General features: G+C 37.6%; 1 pseudogene; it reads left to right on the forward strand.

The window, feature by feature from the left end:
* Positions 1 to 745: 745 nt before the first annotated feature.
* Positions 746 to 11,977, forward strand: LOC101328910 (acireductone dioxygenase pseudogene; annotated as a pseudogene).
* Positions 11,978 to 16,613: the final 4,636 nt, after the last annotated feature.

Genomic DNA, 16,613 nt, shown 5'->3' on the forward strand with positions numbered 1-16,613 from the left:
ACACTAATTTTGATTAATTAATGTAGTAGGGATCCAGGTTTGCACAGAGCTAATTTCCCCCTGGATCTAGGATGAACCTAACAGGAGAACTGTTGAATCCAAATGAACCAGACGATCCTGAGTACATCTTTCCTATGAAAACTCTTGGCCACAGCACTTCCAAAGGGAGGAAAATGCTTAAAGCACACATAAATTCAAGAAAAAGAGGGCCAGAGCACAGGGGTGGTTCAAACACAAAACTGGATCTGCCAAACAGATTGGCCTCTGCTCCAGCTGCTGGTCCTGAGAGTCTCAGGGTGAGGAAGGTGACCAATAAAACAGTCAGTGAAATAGAAAGAGATTTTCCCTGAACTGTCGTAGGATATGGAGAAGAGAAAGCTTTCAAAAGCACTCATGTCAAAAGCGTTGAAGACACAGGTGGCAAATCCTAGGCATAGATAGCAGGTGTGGGCAACGGTGGTATCACCTGTAGAGTCTCAGGTGTCAATTAGTACAAGCTAAACTGAGAGCATCAGTCAAGCCCCCATCCCATACTGCAGACAGTGCAGTGCAGGGAGAGGCCAGAGGGGAAGTGCTGCTCTCCGGTGTCCCACTGCTCTCCGTGGACAGCACCTGATGGGTGACACATGATGTAGTCGGGGATTATCTCACTGCAGAGGGAGACCCCAACAAAGGCCTTTTTATGGGTGGGGGGCCAAGAAGAAGGAGAGAAGAAGACCCAGGGGTGGAAAAGTGCTAAGTCAGGATGAAGCAAAGTGTCCCAGCTGAGCCCCCAATAAGAAGGCCTCCAAAGGGAGCTGCCTGGGTTTGGAACGCAGGTATGTGTACCAGCAGAGCAGGTCCAGGGGCTCCTGAGTCCTTGACTACAAGAACACTGTAATAAACTGACTCTGTACCCCGAGGCTGCAGTAGGGAGATTAGCTTCTTCCCGGGAAGACTGCTGGGCAAAGCTTGGAGGCAAACTTCTCATCACCCTTAGAAGAGTACGGGGCATCGGCTGCCTCTAGACCATGAGGATTGGCTACCTGCATAAGGTTCTAACAGAGTCTGTGTTGGTGAGGACCCATCTGTGGGCACGGATGACACACTTAACACTTCTGACATTAGCACTCACTTTAGCAAGAGATGTTATCAGAGAATCTGGAGATAGGGAACAGGGTCAAGACCAAAGCCTCCAGGTAGGCATATTCCTGGAGCCACCCAGAATCATCTAGAAAGAACTTAACTGATGCTGGAATTCAGACAAATGTAGTTAAAACAAACAAAATGTAGCATTTTTAACAAGTGCTCAAAATCAGGGATTGGAGGTCAGAAGAGGATTTATATACCTGCTTTGCCAGTTATGATCTGCTTAAGCGCTGGGGGTTTAGTCAACCTCTCTAAGCTTCAGTGTCTGCATTTTAAAGGAAGGGATAATAACCGTATCCACCATGTTGTGAAGATAAAATAATACTTCATGTGTTTCAGGAGTGAAAAGGAAATCAAGATATTCTCAAATGAAGGAAAACTAAGAGAATGTGTTGCCAGCAGACATACTCTAAAATAGTAGCACTTCCTTTAAAGGACCCATCCTGTGTCTGGCAAATAATAGTCTCAATACATTTCAGATATAGATCGTGATCTCATTTTGTCCCCAAATACATATAATCTCAGAAAAATGTGTTTTCATAATTATATGTATCGTGTTCTCTTTTAAAATTTCCCTCTTGAAATCTTTAATCCTTTGCAATATATTTTTAAAATTAACTTGTAGCAAGAAAACCTTCCCTGTTCTCCATTTCCTCAATATTCAATGAAAAGTTTAAAACAGGCTTTCTCCATTTGCCTTGACAGAGCATGTTCTATGATTCCATTAAAATACACTGCATTTTAATAGTTTTTCCATCCTCTCTTCAATGTTTAATCATTAGTCTCATATTGACCAGGTGACATTTGTTTAGCACATTCTGTATATATATTTACAGACTCTAAGATGGGGGATAGGGATGGAGAGAAAGAGTAATGAGGTCAGGCTAACAGCACAGGAGACCAAGATCTCATCAGATAAATGAGAGCATGTTGTTACAGATGTTACAATAGACTATGATGCTGTACAAATAGAAAGGAATTTGTAATTGGAAAGATTAAATTCTATTACTTTGAAGACTGATGGAATGAAGACCAGAGTGGAGAAAAATCATCCACTTAATGAATATAGTTGTACATTTTCCATGTACTTTTCACTCATTTTATTAATTGGAAAATAGAAGAATGCTATAACACAAGGTTTCTCTGAAAAGGAATGGAGATAACTTTACATAAACCTTGGACCAAGCTGCATCAAGAGGTAAAAAAATGTAAACAGCAACCAGAAAGAAGTAGATGTGGGCGAATGTTGAGTGTGGACGCAACACAACACAAACTGGAAAGATTCTTTGGGTTTTGTTAGGTTTACAATGCACACTGATGAGGATTAAGGCAAATCTGAGACAGTCTCTGCTACTTTCCTAAGTCTATAACCTTAAGCCTCATTTTGTTTCTCTATAAAGTTCGTTATCATAATATATACCTTAAATATTATCTAATCAATATAAAGGGCCTACAATAAATAGTGGCATCAGTTAAATATCACCTTTACATCCCCGACGCTCAAACATTTCTAACCCGATCTGTCGGGACCCAGCTCTGAATGTACCAAGAGGTCTGTGCAAAGCCAAGGCTGACAGTACTGAGCAAAGCTAGTACTGGAAGGTACAAAATGGGAAAGCAAAGCTTCCCGAGAGGTGGTTCCCCTCAAGATTTCCCCAAGCAATTCCCTGGTTGTAAAATGATGCTCTTTGGGGTATTTTTGCTGTGCAACAAATTATGTTGTAATGTAGGATTTAAACTTAGACCACAGTATAGAGTAAAATGGAAACCCTCTACAGAACCCCCTTTAACCACGCCGGCTATTCCCATATATCGACCCGCACATTGGGCTAAAGGAAATGTTACTGGATCAGCTGTATGGAGGGAGGCTACATTGGAGAAACAGTTAGATGATGTATGGCCTCCTTGGGGAGTTGCTGATGGGTATGGAAACATTTGGTTTTGGTATAGGGAAGATTTTTTGTAGATTGGGTATATAAGAAACTATATTGGGTTATGTGGGAAATAGCTAGAATTAAAATGATCATGGGATATGTAAATTTTAAAGATGCAGATAAAGCTATGCAAAGAAATAGATATAAAGCTTAATTGATTTATTGCAGATGTTTTAAGAATAGGTTAGGTCTTGCAGTACGGTGTTTTCCAAGACGGCCAATAATAGGAAGAGATACGATCTGGAAGTGGAACGGCAGGCCTGTGAAGGTAGAGCATGGAGTACCCGGCGGGACTTGGACTGCTTGGTACTGACCTATAAAGAAAATAGCTTACGTGAGCCAAAACATCACCGAGGTGTGAAAAACCAAAGAGATTGTGCCTGATTTTGTCGAAGTACAAAGAGACCACAGGAGCTGTGATCAGGATATGCTCCACCGCAGGAGACTGTGTGAGGAAAACATTAATGAGATTATTGTGTGAACCGCTTACGTAAGCGGGTGTTTTTTGTTAAAGTGGTTAATGTGTTATTGTTTGTGTAAGATTTTTGGCTCAAGAATAAAAGGTTGCGAAAGGTTAAAAGATGATATGAAAAATAAGAATAGGGAACTGTAGAACTATAAATGTTGCAGCTTTTTGCTAATAAAATGTCAGATCCTTGCATCCAAGAAGAGGTGTCTTGAGTTCTGTCCTCGCCGACGCCGTCCTCCCCTCTGGCAACCCTGAACCGCTGAGGCTGGTCCTCGGCACCGATCATAGATAATTTTCTAGGAAGGCTTTCTCAAGTTTTATCCCTTTCTTTTTCACTGACCCACTTTTTTATCTCCTATATGTGTTTATCTTTAATAAATGGACATCTTTTTCTACAATATATATTAATTCTTAAGGATTGTAACCCAAATGGTTAGTGTGAGGAGAAACATGGCCAGAACCCCACCTAAGAGTTTACTCTTTTTTTCTTTCGCTGTTTCTGTCTTTCGTCTTGTTTCTTTTATGACTCATGCTATAATCTAATGGTGGAAATTAGGGATTTTGGAGTCAGAGTTCAATGTTGTAAGGACTGACTCAAAGTTTGGGGGAGCTCATTTTGTGCAATTCTTCCTTATTTTCATTGGTCATGGTAAGAGTGTTTACACCATGGAAATTGGCAAAGGCTTATAAAAAAGATATTTTTTGAGAGAGTTGTTACTAACTTTGCATTATACCAGTGAGTGAGACAGGCTTGTGGTTGAGTCCTGTCCACATAGAAGCTGAATGAACTTCATCACATTACTAATCCCTCTGTGAGCCTCAGCTCCTATATGTATAGAATGGGTACAAATAATAATTATCTCATAGGATTCATAGGGTCATTTCATGAGATAATGTATTGTAGTGTCAATACAATAATAGCAATTGTACGATACATTGCAAATTCTTAAATCTTAGCTAGTAGGATTATTTTTCTTATGAGAGTTTTTTAATTCCTTTGCTAAAGTTAGCACTCAGGTGTATCCAGTTTCTTTCTTTTTCCTAATAATTACTCTCCACTGTTTAGCCAAAGAATATAAGTGTACTGATAGAATATGGTCTTCCTTTCCTTCTAAGGTGCATAGGGCAAGAGCTGCCATTTATAATGACTACTAATCCCAATTTATGGGACCTCTCTGCTGTGTACCTTGGAATCACCTGGGTTCATGAAAAGCTAACCTATAGAAGAAAAGCAAAAAACAGCAGAGGAGCCTCAGTATTTTAGTTTAGATATTGAATCATTCCAAATAAGGTTTTCACTATGTGTTTGCCCTTCATTTTACCTCTAACATTTTAAAGACAAGTGTGGTAAGATTAGACATGTTTTTGCACTATATAGATCTATTGTTTAAAATTTTTTGCTTAAAGGCTGAGACGTGTGTGTATGTATGGTGCAACCTTCCTTTTACTCACTAGTTGAAATCTTCTCTGGCCAAAATCACCTTTAAAATTTGACGCAAGAATCCCTGTTGTTTTGTTCAGGTGTGGTGCCAAGTTTCATGTCCTGCTGTCACAAGGGTGTACACAGGCTCAAGGGGACACTTAAAATGCAGGCCAAGCCTTGGCAAATGGTTTCTTGCATGAGTTATTTTTGTTCTATTATGAAAATAGATTCTGTGGTAACCTCTGGGTTGTATGGTGCCGATTCCTACACAGCTTTCACACATGTTCAGTGTCTCGGCAGGATCTGAAGCATTTATTGGACAACAGAAAAGGTCTCTCTTCTCCAGTGAGATGGGTTTAAGAATTCTATTGGCATGAGAGGTGAGGAAAAGCAATACAAGCAGACATTTTGCTTAGAATCCTACGTACATGACAGCAAGTCTCACTCCAAGGAAATGTGAATGACACACAAAAGTATTTCTTTTCTATTCTCAGAAGAACCATCTACTCTGTAGCAGATGGGAGTATCAAGCTCATTTTCTTAAACATGGAAATGTAACTTAATTATAATACATGGCATTTAAATGGAATATAATGCCAGTACATCTGAGTACAAGATTTGATAAGCTACATCAGCCTATCAGCCCATAGCTGCATTATACCGGTTACAATGATTCACCCTACCCTTCAAAGGAAGGTGAAATGTCCCGTTAATGTTGCTCTATAATTACACCATTGGTGGCAGGATGCTTCTCCCTGTGACAATCAGCTAAAGTTCTCAAGCATGAGATTTGATTACCATTGTTTTTCTATGGAAAGCTAAAACGTAATTGTCATAAAATTGCCAGCATCCCTTGTTTAATGTTCAATAGCAATCACATTTTCATATCACGCGCACCAGAAGGTGCTTTACTGGATATTGACATCAAAGTCACAGCAATATAAGAAACTTAAAAATGAAAAAAAAAATCTTCATAGCCATCTTCTTACTTTTCAGAAGATGGGAAACTAACAGTAAGTTTTTATAACTGTATACATATGTAATTTGTGTTTTTCTAATTAGAGGAACTACTTATAAGAGATATACACAATAACCATGCCTAACAGTTCTCATTTCTTTAGTTTTTACAAAGATGAGAAAAATATTTCATGTGATGATTTTGAGGTATACAAATCCTCAGCATTCATTACATGGTATCCTCTTCCATAGAGTTTATTATAAAGTTTATTTCTGCTCTGTGAGTGCACTGATATCCAGGTTCTCAATCAAGATATGCAAGGATAACAAAGGTTCCAGAGAGGGGAGGATCCTTCAGCTTGGGTCTTGAATAATTAAATGATGCTCAGTTACACATGATAGAGGTGCAATAGTGCAAAAGGCATGAGGTCAAAAGGCAGCATGCCCCACTGTGTTTGTCATCATGCCTCCAGATCCCCCTAATGGTCCCTTATTTAGATTAATGGCATACACATCTTTTCTAAAACTTAAGATAGAAACTTAAGAGTATATCTTAATTGCCAAATTTGCAATCAGTCACAGCATGCCTCAACTCTGCTTCAGAATTGAATACTGATGTTTATTTTCCCTTTTATATCCCCACACTTACTGCCGCCACCAGCCCCTTTCCACTTGTGATCTCTAGTCTTTCTATTTTCTAATCCCTCTTACACACACTTGAGAAATCTTCTTCTCACATGAGAAATCTCACAACATGGAATCTTTCACCTTCCTGCTAAGAAATATCTGATATTTCCGCACTTTCTAAGCTATAAATTTTATATTCTTGAATATTGCATTGAAAGTTCTTTTAGACACTTGTTACAAATCACAGTTAAACCCACTCTCTAAATATAAATTGGACACAATTGACCACATCCAGTTCCCACACCCGCCCTGAAATTTCAGTCTTTGCATTCTTCTTCACCTGCTTTATCTCTTCCACAAAATTTAATCCAACCTCCGTGAATGAAGGTCTCATCTGGTGTTCTTTCTTACAGGGAGCCATTATTTCCTAATCATTTATTTATTTATTTATTATAGCATTTATTCTATAACTCACCGTACTCATAAAACCTTATAGTGTGTGCACTAACTTATAAATTACACAGAGTAATTTAGATAGTTAAGACTTTCTCCTTGTATTTCTTCCAGGTTCCCACACAATGCCTTGCTCATAATACGTACCTAAACAAAAAGAAGAGACTAACGATGAAGAAAGAATATTACATGTCTTTTTTTTTTTTTTTTTTTTTTTTTTTTTTTGCGGTACGCAGGCCTCTCACTGTTGTGGCCTCTCCCGTTGCGGAGCACAGGCTCCGGACGTGCAGGCTCAGCGGCCATGGCTCACGGGACCAGCCGCTCCGCGGCATGTGGGATCTTCCCGGACCGGGACATGAACCCGTGTCCCCTGCATCGTCAGGCGGACTCTCAACCACTGCGCCACCAGGGAAGCCCTACATGTCATTTTAATAAAAGTTTCTTTGTGGATACATTCAAGATAGGAATCATATATCAATCTATATAGCAACATTTCTCAAACTTTGGTTTCTGAATTCCCATCTTAGAATTACCTAAAGGTGCTGCTACAATTGCAGATTGCAGGATCTTCGTGTAGATTTGCCAATTGAGCATCTCAGAGTGCAGCCTAGAAAACATGCTTCCTTGTTGGTTCTCACACACACTGAAGCTAAAGAAGCACTTATGCTACTTTGCGTATTTCAGAGCTTTATTTTGCATGAGTAATTAAGGTATTAACAGAGACAATACACCATATAGGATATTATCACTAGCCCATTTGACATTCTAATCAACAATTCTTGTACCTGTTCTAATTTGCACATGTGAGATGTGAAGATATTATTGAAGTATAAATATGCATCACAGGTAAAGAGCTTCCAAAGACATTTTATTAGGCTACTGAGATAAGTATATTAAAATGGTAGGGAAAGCCAAAATATTATTTTATTAAGCATTGGGATTTAAAATAAAGCTGCCTTCTGTAATTTTGATACTGTATATTTTCTTTATTTTTAACTCTACAAAGAATGAATTATCAAAGTTCTAGACATTAGTAATTTTGATCATTTAAAATGAAGTAATAAGTTTGACAATCCTCTGTGACACTGATACTTCCTCTAAATATCTAATGTTGGGAGGGCTTTTCATTTTGCAACCCTCCATTTGAGCCAGAATAGAATAAATGGGAGGCATATTTTAGCCCTGTATGCATGGCCAAGGGGACCAGCTTCTCTCTGATGGCTGCTGAATATTTGACTGACAAGTGCTTGCCCTGCTCTGCAGCCCTGCTTCAACATTTCCAGGGGTTTCTGAGCTTATCTGGGGGACTCTCCCAATCAAGGCAGTTAATTAAGATCATCACACCACCCTTTCCTTATTCTCACACTTATTACTTCATGAGGACCAGTTGATTCTCCCTGGAAGCTGCAGGTAGGGATCTGAGGCAAACTAGAAAGTTAGAGTTTTTTTAAAAATATTTCTTTAATAATTAGCCAATGGATCCAAATATCATCAGAAAAATTTCCCTTCAAATTTCACTTAGCATCTGTTCTCCAGGCCCTGGAAAATGGCCCAAAATTATGATTAAATATGTGCATAACTGATCCTCACTTTGGAATTTTACTTTTACTTTTGTTCCTGATTCTCTGGAAAGCTCCATTCCTTTTGGAAACCTTTGTCTGAGTTCTTGTTTCACAAGAACTTGAGCGCAAGCTCAAGACCCTCTGAGTTCTTAGGTACGTTGGAAGTCATGGTCAAATGTGACATGAAGTTCAAGCGTGGACCGCTTAGGGTGGTTATGAAAGTTTGTCTCCAAAGATAATAGGAACAGGGGTAATCAGGAAAGGCCAGAAGACCCAGAATTGTCATCTGGACTTGGGAGGAGGTGAGGAGACTGGTCATCACCATAGTGAGAGGTTTTCAGGCTTAAAAGTACAGATCAGGATCCCACATGGCGGGTAAATAAGGGAACAATGCTCTGTTTCCCAAGTTCATGTTAGAAAACCCATTACAATACACAATTTCAATTCATCCTTGTACAAGTACTTTATATAGTACCAGAAACACCGTGGAAATGACATCACTATCTGTGGGTATTAGTTCAACTTGAGAAGAGATTTTGATGTCTTTGACTCTAAAGATCATGATTTTTACTCAGTGGTTATCTTTTTATACCTATTTTCTTTACTTTTATTTTCTTTATTTTTTGGCTTTGGAAAATGAAAATAGTTCTAATTTTGTGATTACAAAGCTAACGTATTCTTATTATAATTCTAACAGTACATTAAATGTGTAATGGAGAACTTTTAAAAATCATCCATAATTCTATTACCAACTCTTAACATTTTGGTGAGTATTTTTTTTCAATCTCTATCACTATATATGTATATACATATATAATGTTAACAATTATAGAGACTCAATACATAATAATTTATAGACTACCTTTCTTACCTTTCAGTACATTGTTGATTCATTTCCTGTAAGCATTGCTGCATACAATTGTATTTTATGCCTATTTAGCATTTCATTTTATCCATTTACCATTCTTGTGTTAGACATCCCAAACACATATTTGTGCATTTATCTGATTACTTAGGATATACCCTTAGACCAGGAAGTTTGAGTATCAAAGTCGTTCTTTATTTTCTTAGTAAAGTTTCCCATAAAATTTCCCAAATTGATATTATTATGATAAGAAGTAGGTAATTATACACATCTAAGCACACACAACTAACACGAGAGAATTCTCATTGGCCAGTGAAGTGGTGTCCTGTGGCTTCAGTTTGATATCAGAAGAAACCTGGGAAGAGATAAGTCAGTGAGTGACCATTATGAACCAAAGGGAGTATAAAATAGCAGTCCCCTGTTTGAATGCACTTCCTTTTCACAAAACAGCACACCTTAAAAATTCCATCCTATCAACCTCATTTTTGTATTCCCTTTATTATTAACACTGCAAATGCATTTACTAAAGGATTAGTATATGCATGTATATGAGAAATTAAGGAAAAGTGACGTGTATCTCATATCACTCAGTAACTCCCTCCCTTGGAGGAAATTCATCCTAGATACCTGCATAACTGCTGTCGGAATCAGCATTAGGATTCCACAGGATTGCAGAAATCACTGATGCTGAAAAAAATCCAAGTGGACTTGTGAAAATGAATCCTTTTTGTACTGGTCTTAGCTGCCAAACTGTGCTAGAAACCCGTGGCTATTCTCCAGGAATGTAAAAAAGTGAAGCTGTTTATGCGTGGGGCAGGGACAACCTCCAAATTTTCTGGAGGGCCCCGACCAAATTTTCCCCACCTGCCTGACTGGGTGCTGGGCTTCACGTTCTAAAGCACAGTGTCATGTTGCATGGCTTCGTCCCTCTAGCACCTTGTACTAGAAATTCCTTGACTTTTTAATGCTTTGAACGTCTTTGTTCATTACATTCTTCTCTTCCAAAGCTAACAAAAAAGAATCACTTAACCTTCTTTGTGTGATGTCCTTGAGATATTTAGGTGCATTTCTCTGTTACTGGACATTTTGAGGCACAAGTCATGTGTCAGTGCCAACATGTCAAGGTTCAGTGCAGTGCTTTAAAGCCTGGGCTCATAAGGAAGATAACCCATGTTATGTTAAATGAATAATAAAAGACACCAACACAGGACCTATAAAAGGTTAGGGGAGCATGCCTAGGATGGGAGCGCTTTTTCGGTTCATTAAATTTACACACACACGCATGCATGCACACAGAGTTAAAGAGAGAACCATGTTTTCAATTCAAAGGTGGTATTTCTCAGTTCTGTATGCTTGATGTGAAGTCTATGGCTTTTGTCAATGTATAAGTTTATCTTACTTAGGGTTAATAGGTAATATTAGAGATAACCATCAATATTATTCAGCGTTTTTTGAATCATAGGGAAGAACATTACCTTATCAGGAAATATAAGCATCTTCTGAAAGGATAGTGTTATCGGATCCATGTATATGGGTAATAAACAACAAAAACAATACTTTCCTTAAGAGAAAATTAAAAAAAAAATCAGACACCTTTACAGACTTGGACATAATATCTCATTTTTCTGTTCAGATAATACTGTGAAAACAGTAGCATAGTGTTCTTCTGATTTGATGTATTTCAGTTAAGTCAAAGTATCTTGAAGGGCAGGAAGGAGGTGAAGATGCCATGTCTCAAACACCTGTGTCAAATGCCCGGTGAGAGGCAGGGCACAGAGGCACTCCACGTGTCGACGGACCCGGAACTCAAGTCCATGCTATCCCCCCCAAATTATCCTCTTACATTAGAAAAGTTACTTAAATGATTAAAATACAAAATTGAGGAAATGGTCTACTGATCTCCTAAGGTACAACGCATGCTTGACACAGTACTTCACACATAATAATCAATAAATACTTAGGCTTACTATTATTAGCTATTGTTCACATAGTATTGAAATAGTACGTTGGGTCGGTGGGGCCCGCGCGGGTCCCGGGGTCAGGCCGGCCTAAGCTGGTCCGGGGTCAGTCGCGGCATCCCCGGCCCGGCCGTGGTGTAGTCCTTGTACTTGGTTGAGTCAGCCGACAACCCCCGGTGGCTCCACCACGCGCAGCCCGCGCGCCCTGTCGGAATTAGAAAAGATCCGAAAAGAGAGAAACTACTCCTGGATGGACATAATAATCATATGCAAAGACAAACTACCAAATTATGAAGAAAAGATTAAGATGTTTTACGAGGAGCATTTACACCTGGATGACGAGATTCGCTGCATCCTGGATGCCAGTGGGTACCTCGACGTGAGGGATAAAGAGGACAGGTGGATCCGGATCTTCAGGGAGAAAGGAGACATGACCTCTCTTCTCGCCGGCATATACCACCGCTTCATGCTGGACGAGAAGAACTACCTGAAGGCCATGCGGCTGTTTGTGGGAGACCCTGTGTGGCCCGCGTTTAACCGGCTGGCTGACCACTTCGAGGCCCCTGGGCAGTACCTGGAGTTTCTGTCGCAGACGGCCTAGAGGTGCCCTGGGGCATCGTGCACCCTGGCCCTCCTTGTGAAGGTCCGGGACGTGATGGTAGCAGAAAATCTGTCGTATTCTCCTTGCTTTTGTGTTGTAGACTTGAGGCTAGGTGAGCTTTCCTCTGCAAGGTTATTTGATCAGAATACGTTTTAATGGAAGTAGCTATAGAACCGGTTTGTACATGGAAGCACCTGTGGAAATCTGGGCAAATCCGCTCATTTTCTCCGCTTCAGGATCAGTGGTCAGTGGCCCTGTGTCAGCTCGTGGCTTCAGCTGTGACCTGGTGAGTTTCAGCTCCCCAAACGGAGCCACTTGGCTGCCCCCATCTGGACCTGATTCTTGGACTTTAAGCGGATACTAGGCGAGGCCATGCCTGCTTTGTGCAGAGGAGTGACTGTTGATGACAGGACTGGGCAGAGAGAAGATGCTTTTCTCCCAAAACACGGAGGAAGCTGGGTGGAGGTGCCGTGGGGGATGAGCTGGCGTGTTAGGGGGACCCTTGCTTGATTATGCCATGTTCTTGTTCAAAATCAAGTAGCTGCCTTCATGCTAAAAAAATAAAATAAAATAATACTTAAATGCTTACTTATACTTACGTTGCTGTTCGTTGTTCTTTTCTAGTAAACCAATTGAGCCATGCGAGCATTTAGGTAGCCAGTGAGGTCAGAGCTGGGATCTCAAACTATCAGGATGAAATCAAACTGCATGTGGTTTCCATTGCCTCTGGCTGCCCCTGGCTAGACCAGAATGCCTTTGAGGGGAAGAAGCCTGGAATTTGTAAACACTGAAATAGACTTTAAGCTGAAGGACAGATGGAGTGAGGAATTTGAAAACTGTCTTTTTACTTCCCTTCCCATCTTAAGATTCAGGGAGCTCAGAACTAGTTGACAACCCCAAATAGTCAAGGCAATCCTGAGAAAGAAGAACAAAGCTGGCAGTACCACACTTTGAGTCCAAGCTATATCATACAGCTATAGTAATCAAGATAATATGGTACTGACATAAAGCTAGACACATAGATCAATGGAACAGAATCAAGAGTGCAGAAATAAGCCCATGCATATAAGGTCAGCTATTATTTGGCAAGGGATCCAAGCATACTCAGTGGAGAAAAGGCAGCCTCTTTGATAAAATGGTGCTGGTAAAATTGGATATTCACTTGCAAAAGAATGGAATTAGACCCTATCTTATACCACTTACATAAATGAACTTGAAATGGATCAAAGACTAAAATGTAAGACCTGAAAGCATAAAACTCCTAGATGAAACGAGAAAAAACTCCTTGACGTGGGTATTGAAAATAAATTTTTGGATTTACAGCTAAAGCACAGGCATCATAATAAAAAATAAACAAGTAGGAGTAGTCATTTCTTCACATATGGTTTCCCACAGCTGAGTGTCTGTTTCAGGAAAATCACACTGCAATGGTCAAACTCCCTTACAGCTGAAACCCACTGTAACATCAGCAATAATAACAAAACTTTGAGAGTTATTGATGTCTGAATAGATCTAAGGTTTGTGCATTGCCATTCTTCCTTAACAAGCATTGTGACCTGGCCCATGATTTCCCAGGTCAACAAACCACGAACCAAGGTTCTAACAATTTGCTTGATTTCTACTGATAGTTTCCACTCCCTCCCAACTTTCTTTTCTTTTTCTTTTCTTTTTTTTTTTAAAGCTTAGTGTGGTATGCATTTCAGAAACTGTTGTCTAGAAGAAGTCTGAACCTACTGCCCACACAGGGCAATTCTCAGCACTAATTGTTACTTAAAGACAAGTCTGAGTCTGGCTGCCAGCTTGGTAATAAAGTCCTCCTGCCAGGAGTAGGTGAACAATAACCAGGACAAAGTTAGGACAGCTGTCTTTGCACCTATTCCCCTGTGTTTAGCTCCAAGCACTTCCTCATTCTTTCTTATTAAGAGGCGATAAGGGGAGAATCACTTATTACCCAGTTTGGCATAAAATTCAGTTACATTGTTTCTGTTGATTCCCATGGACTTTCCTCAAATTCTATGAAAATGTCCACTGGATGCTCATCCTTCCTTATCCAGGAAGTCGTGTTTCTCTCAGCACCGCCCTCTATTGACAAAAGGGTCAAGACCTATGAAAGCCTTGATGTTTTACATTGTTTTCAAGCTAACAAATTAACTGCCACAGTTTCATTGGTGCTATTAGAAGAAACAAGAGTTCTGTATCAGAGACAAATGATTTTATTACTGCAATGGTGACAGCCAGAACACCAGATATTTTCTTTGCTTTGCACTGGTTTTTCCAGCCCCCATTCCCACAGTGACATAAAGAACAGCAAGTGACATCTTCACCCACAGTAAATTATATTACAGGAGAACAACTGGAATTATTTGTTATGGGAACTAAGCATGCCTACCCTTCACTTTGGAGGAAGACGTCAACTTTATTATATTAGACATTATTCATACCTATCCTTTGCTCTGGGGAAGACACTATCTCTATCTTCTAAAGCTCTCCACTATACAAATACTCTTGAAAATACAGTGTTGAGCAAAAGGCAACCAATGCTCTGAGAAAACGAGAGATTTATCTCCCAACAGTGTACAACCATTTTCTTCTTTCTGTTTTGTTGAGATAATTTGTGTTTGACATCAAAATGTAATCATACGGAAGGAGAAAACTATGACAATTTTTAGGTTGAAAAGATCTGTTTTATCACATTATATTTTTCTATATTCTGAAGAACAATGTTTTCCCCACTTGTTCAAATGAAAAATTTTTGATATGATGTAGAAGAGATGATTAGTCATGGAAGAAACATGCACCCAGAAGTTAAGGCAGCTGAAACATAACTTGTTGCACATGGACACTGTGTAAGAACATTAAAATGAATTGTCATCTGTATTCTTGATTCACAGAAAGTCCCACAGAACATCATACCTTAGATTAACATCTGTTACTACTACTTTTTTAAAGTTATTCTAACTGTAATATGTTATTGCTGCCAACTCAAATAAGAGTGTAATAACTTCAGTATATTATATGTAATCCCCATGGTAGACAAAACAATTTTACAGAATATACACTAAAGGAAATAATAAGGGAATCAAAACATGTCACTACAGAAGTAATCAACCACAAAAGTAGGCAGGAATGGTAGAAATGAGGGACAAAAACACTATAAGACATACAGAAAACAAATGGCATAATGACAGAAGTAAGCTCTTCTTTATCAGTAAGTACTTCAAATGTAAATGGATTAAACTTTCCAATAAAAAAGCAGATATTAACAGAATAAATTGAAAAAAAATGATCTAAATATATTCTGTCTACAAGAGACTGAATTTAGATATGAAGACACAAATAGGTTGAAAATGAAAGGTTGGAAAAAGATATTTCATGTAAGTATTAACCAGAAGAGAACTTGGCTAGCTATACCAATCATAGACAGAATAGACTAATTTAAACCCTGCAAGATACATTTTGACCTTTTAATTTCCATACCTGTAGAATGGTAAGTTTTGTGTTGTTTTAAACTAGGAAGTTTGTGATAGTTGGTAACATCAGCAATAGGAAACTAATTTTAAAAATGCATGTAAGTTTGCAATTACCTCAAAAAAAATGGATGTATATAAATTCATCCTGTAAATCAACCTATATTCTAAGATCTATTTCATAAAAGGAGCAGCAGGACCAAATGTTTTAGAAGAGGATTTTAAACAAATTATTAAAAACCAGACCATTTTGACAGATTTTAACTTTCCTTTTATCCTTAATCTCCATTATTAAAGACTGATTTTCTAATTTTCATTATTATATAATATAATATAATAATATAATAATTATTTTAATGTAATATAATATCATTATATAATAATAATTATTAATATAATGTTATATTATATATAAATAATATATAATATAATATGAAATATATATAAATATGTTATATATCATAATATACAAATATATTGATATACACATAATATATATATAAATGCATATAATATAAATACATAGATTATATTTTATATATGTATGTATATACTATATGTATATATGTATATAATATACATATACTATATGTATGTATATTATATATGCATATAGTATATTATGCCTATATTATGTGTTATATATACATTATATAATATACTATGTATAATTTAAAATATATAATATATATAATATGTATTATATATTATGTATATATAATATAATATATATTAATATATGTATCATTTTATATATTATATCATATATATTATCTTATATATTGTATATAATGCATATTAATTTTAATATTAATATACTATATATGTTATATATTCTATATTATGTATTATGAAATATGTATTTATATTAAATATATTTATAAAAATAAATATATATATTATAAAAAATATATAATGATTATTTTAAAGTCCTTAAAAGAAGTATATATTTCATGGAATCATCTACATGAGAAATCAAGAATGTATATTAAATGAAGAAACTTAAAACTTATGTACTTAAGGGAGAGCTTACATGATTATATAAATCTTAGAATAAATCTATTATACTTTCTATTTTTTATTTATTACAAAAATTTAGTAGGAGAGAAACTGTATTATAGGCACATAATTTTGTAGATTTTTCCTGATTAAAACATTAAGTAAGAATA

This window comes from Tursiops truncatus, chromosome 9 (assembly GCF_011762595.2).
Source record: "Tursiops truncatus isolate mTurTru1 chromosome 9, mTurTru1.mat.Y, whole genome shotgun sequence".
Taxonomy (NCBI): domain Eukaryota; kingdom Metazoa; phylum Chordata; class Mammalia; order Artiodactyla; family Delphinidae; genus Tursiops; species Tursiops truncatus.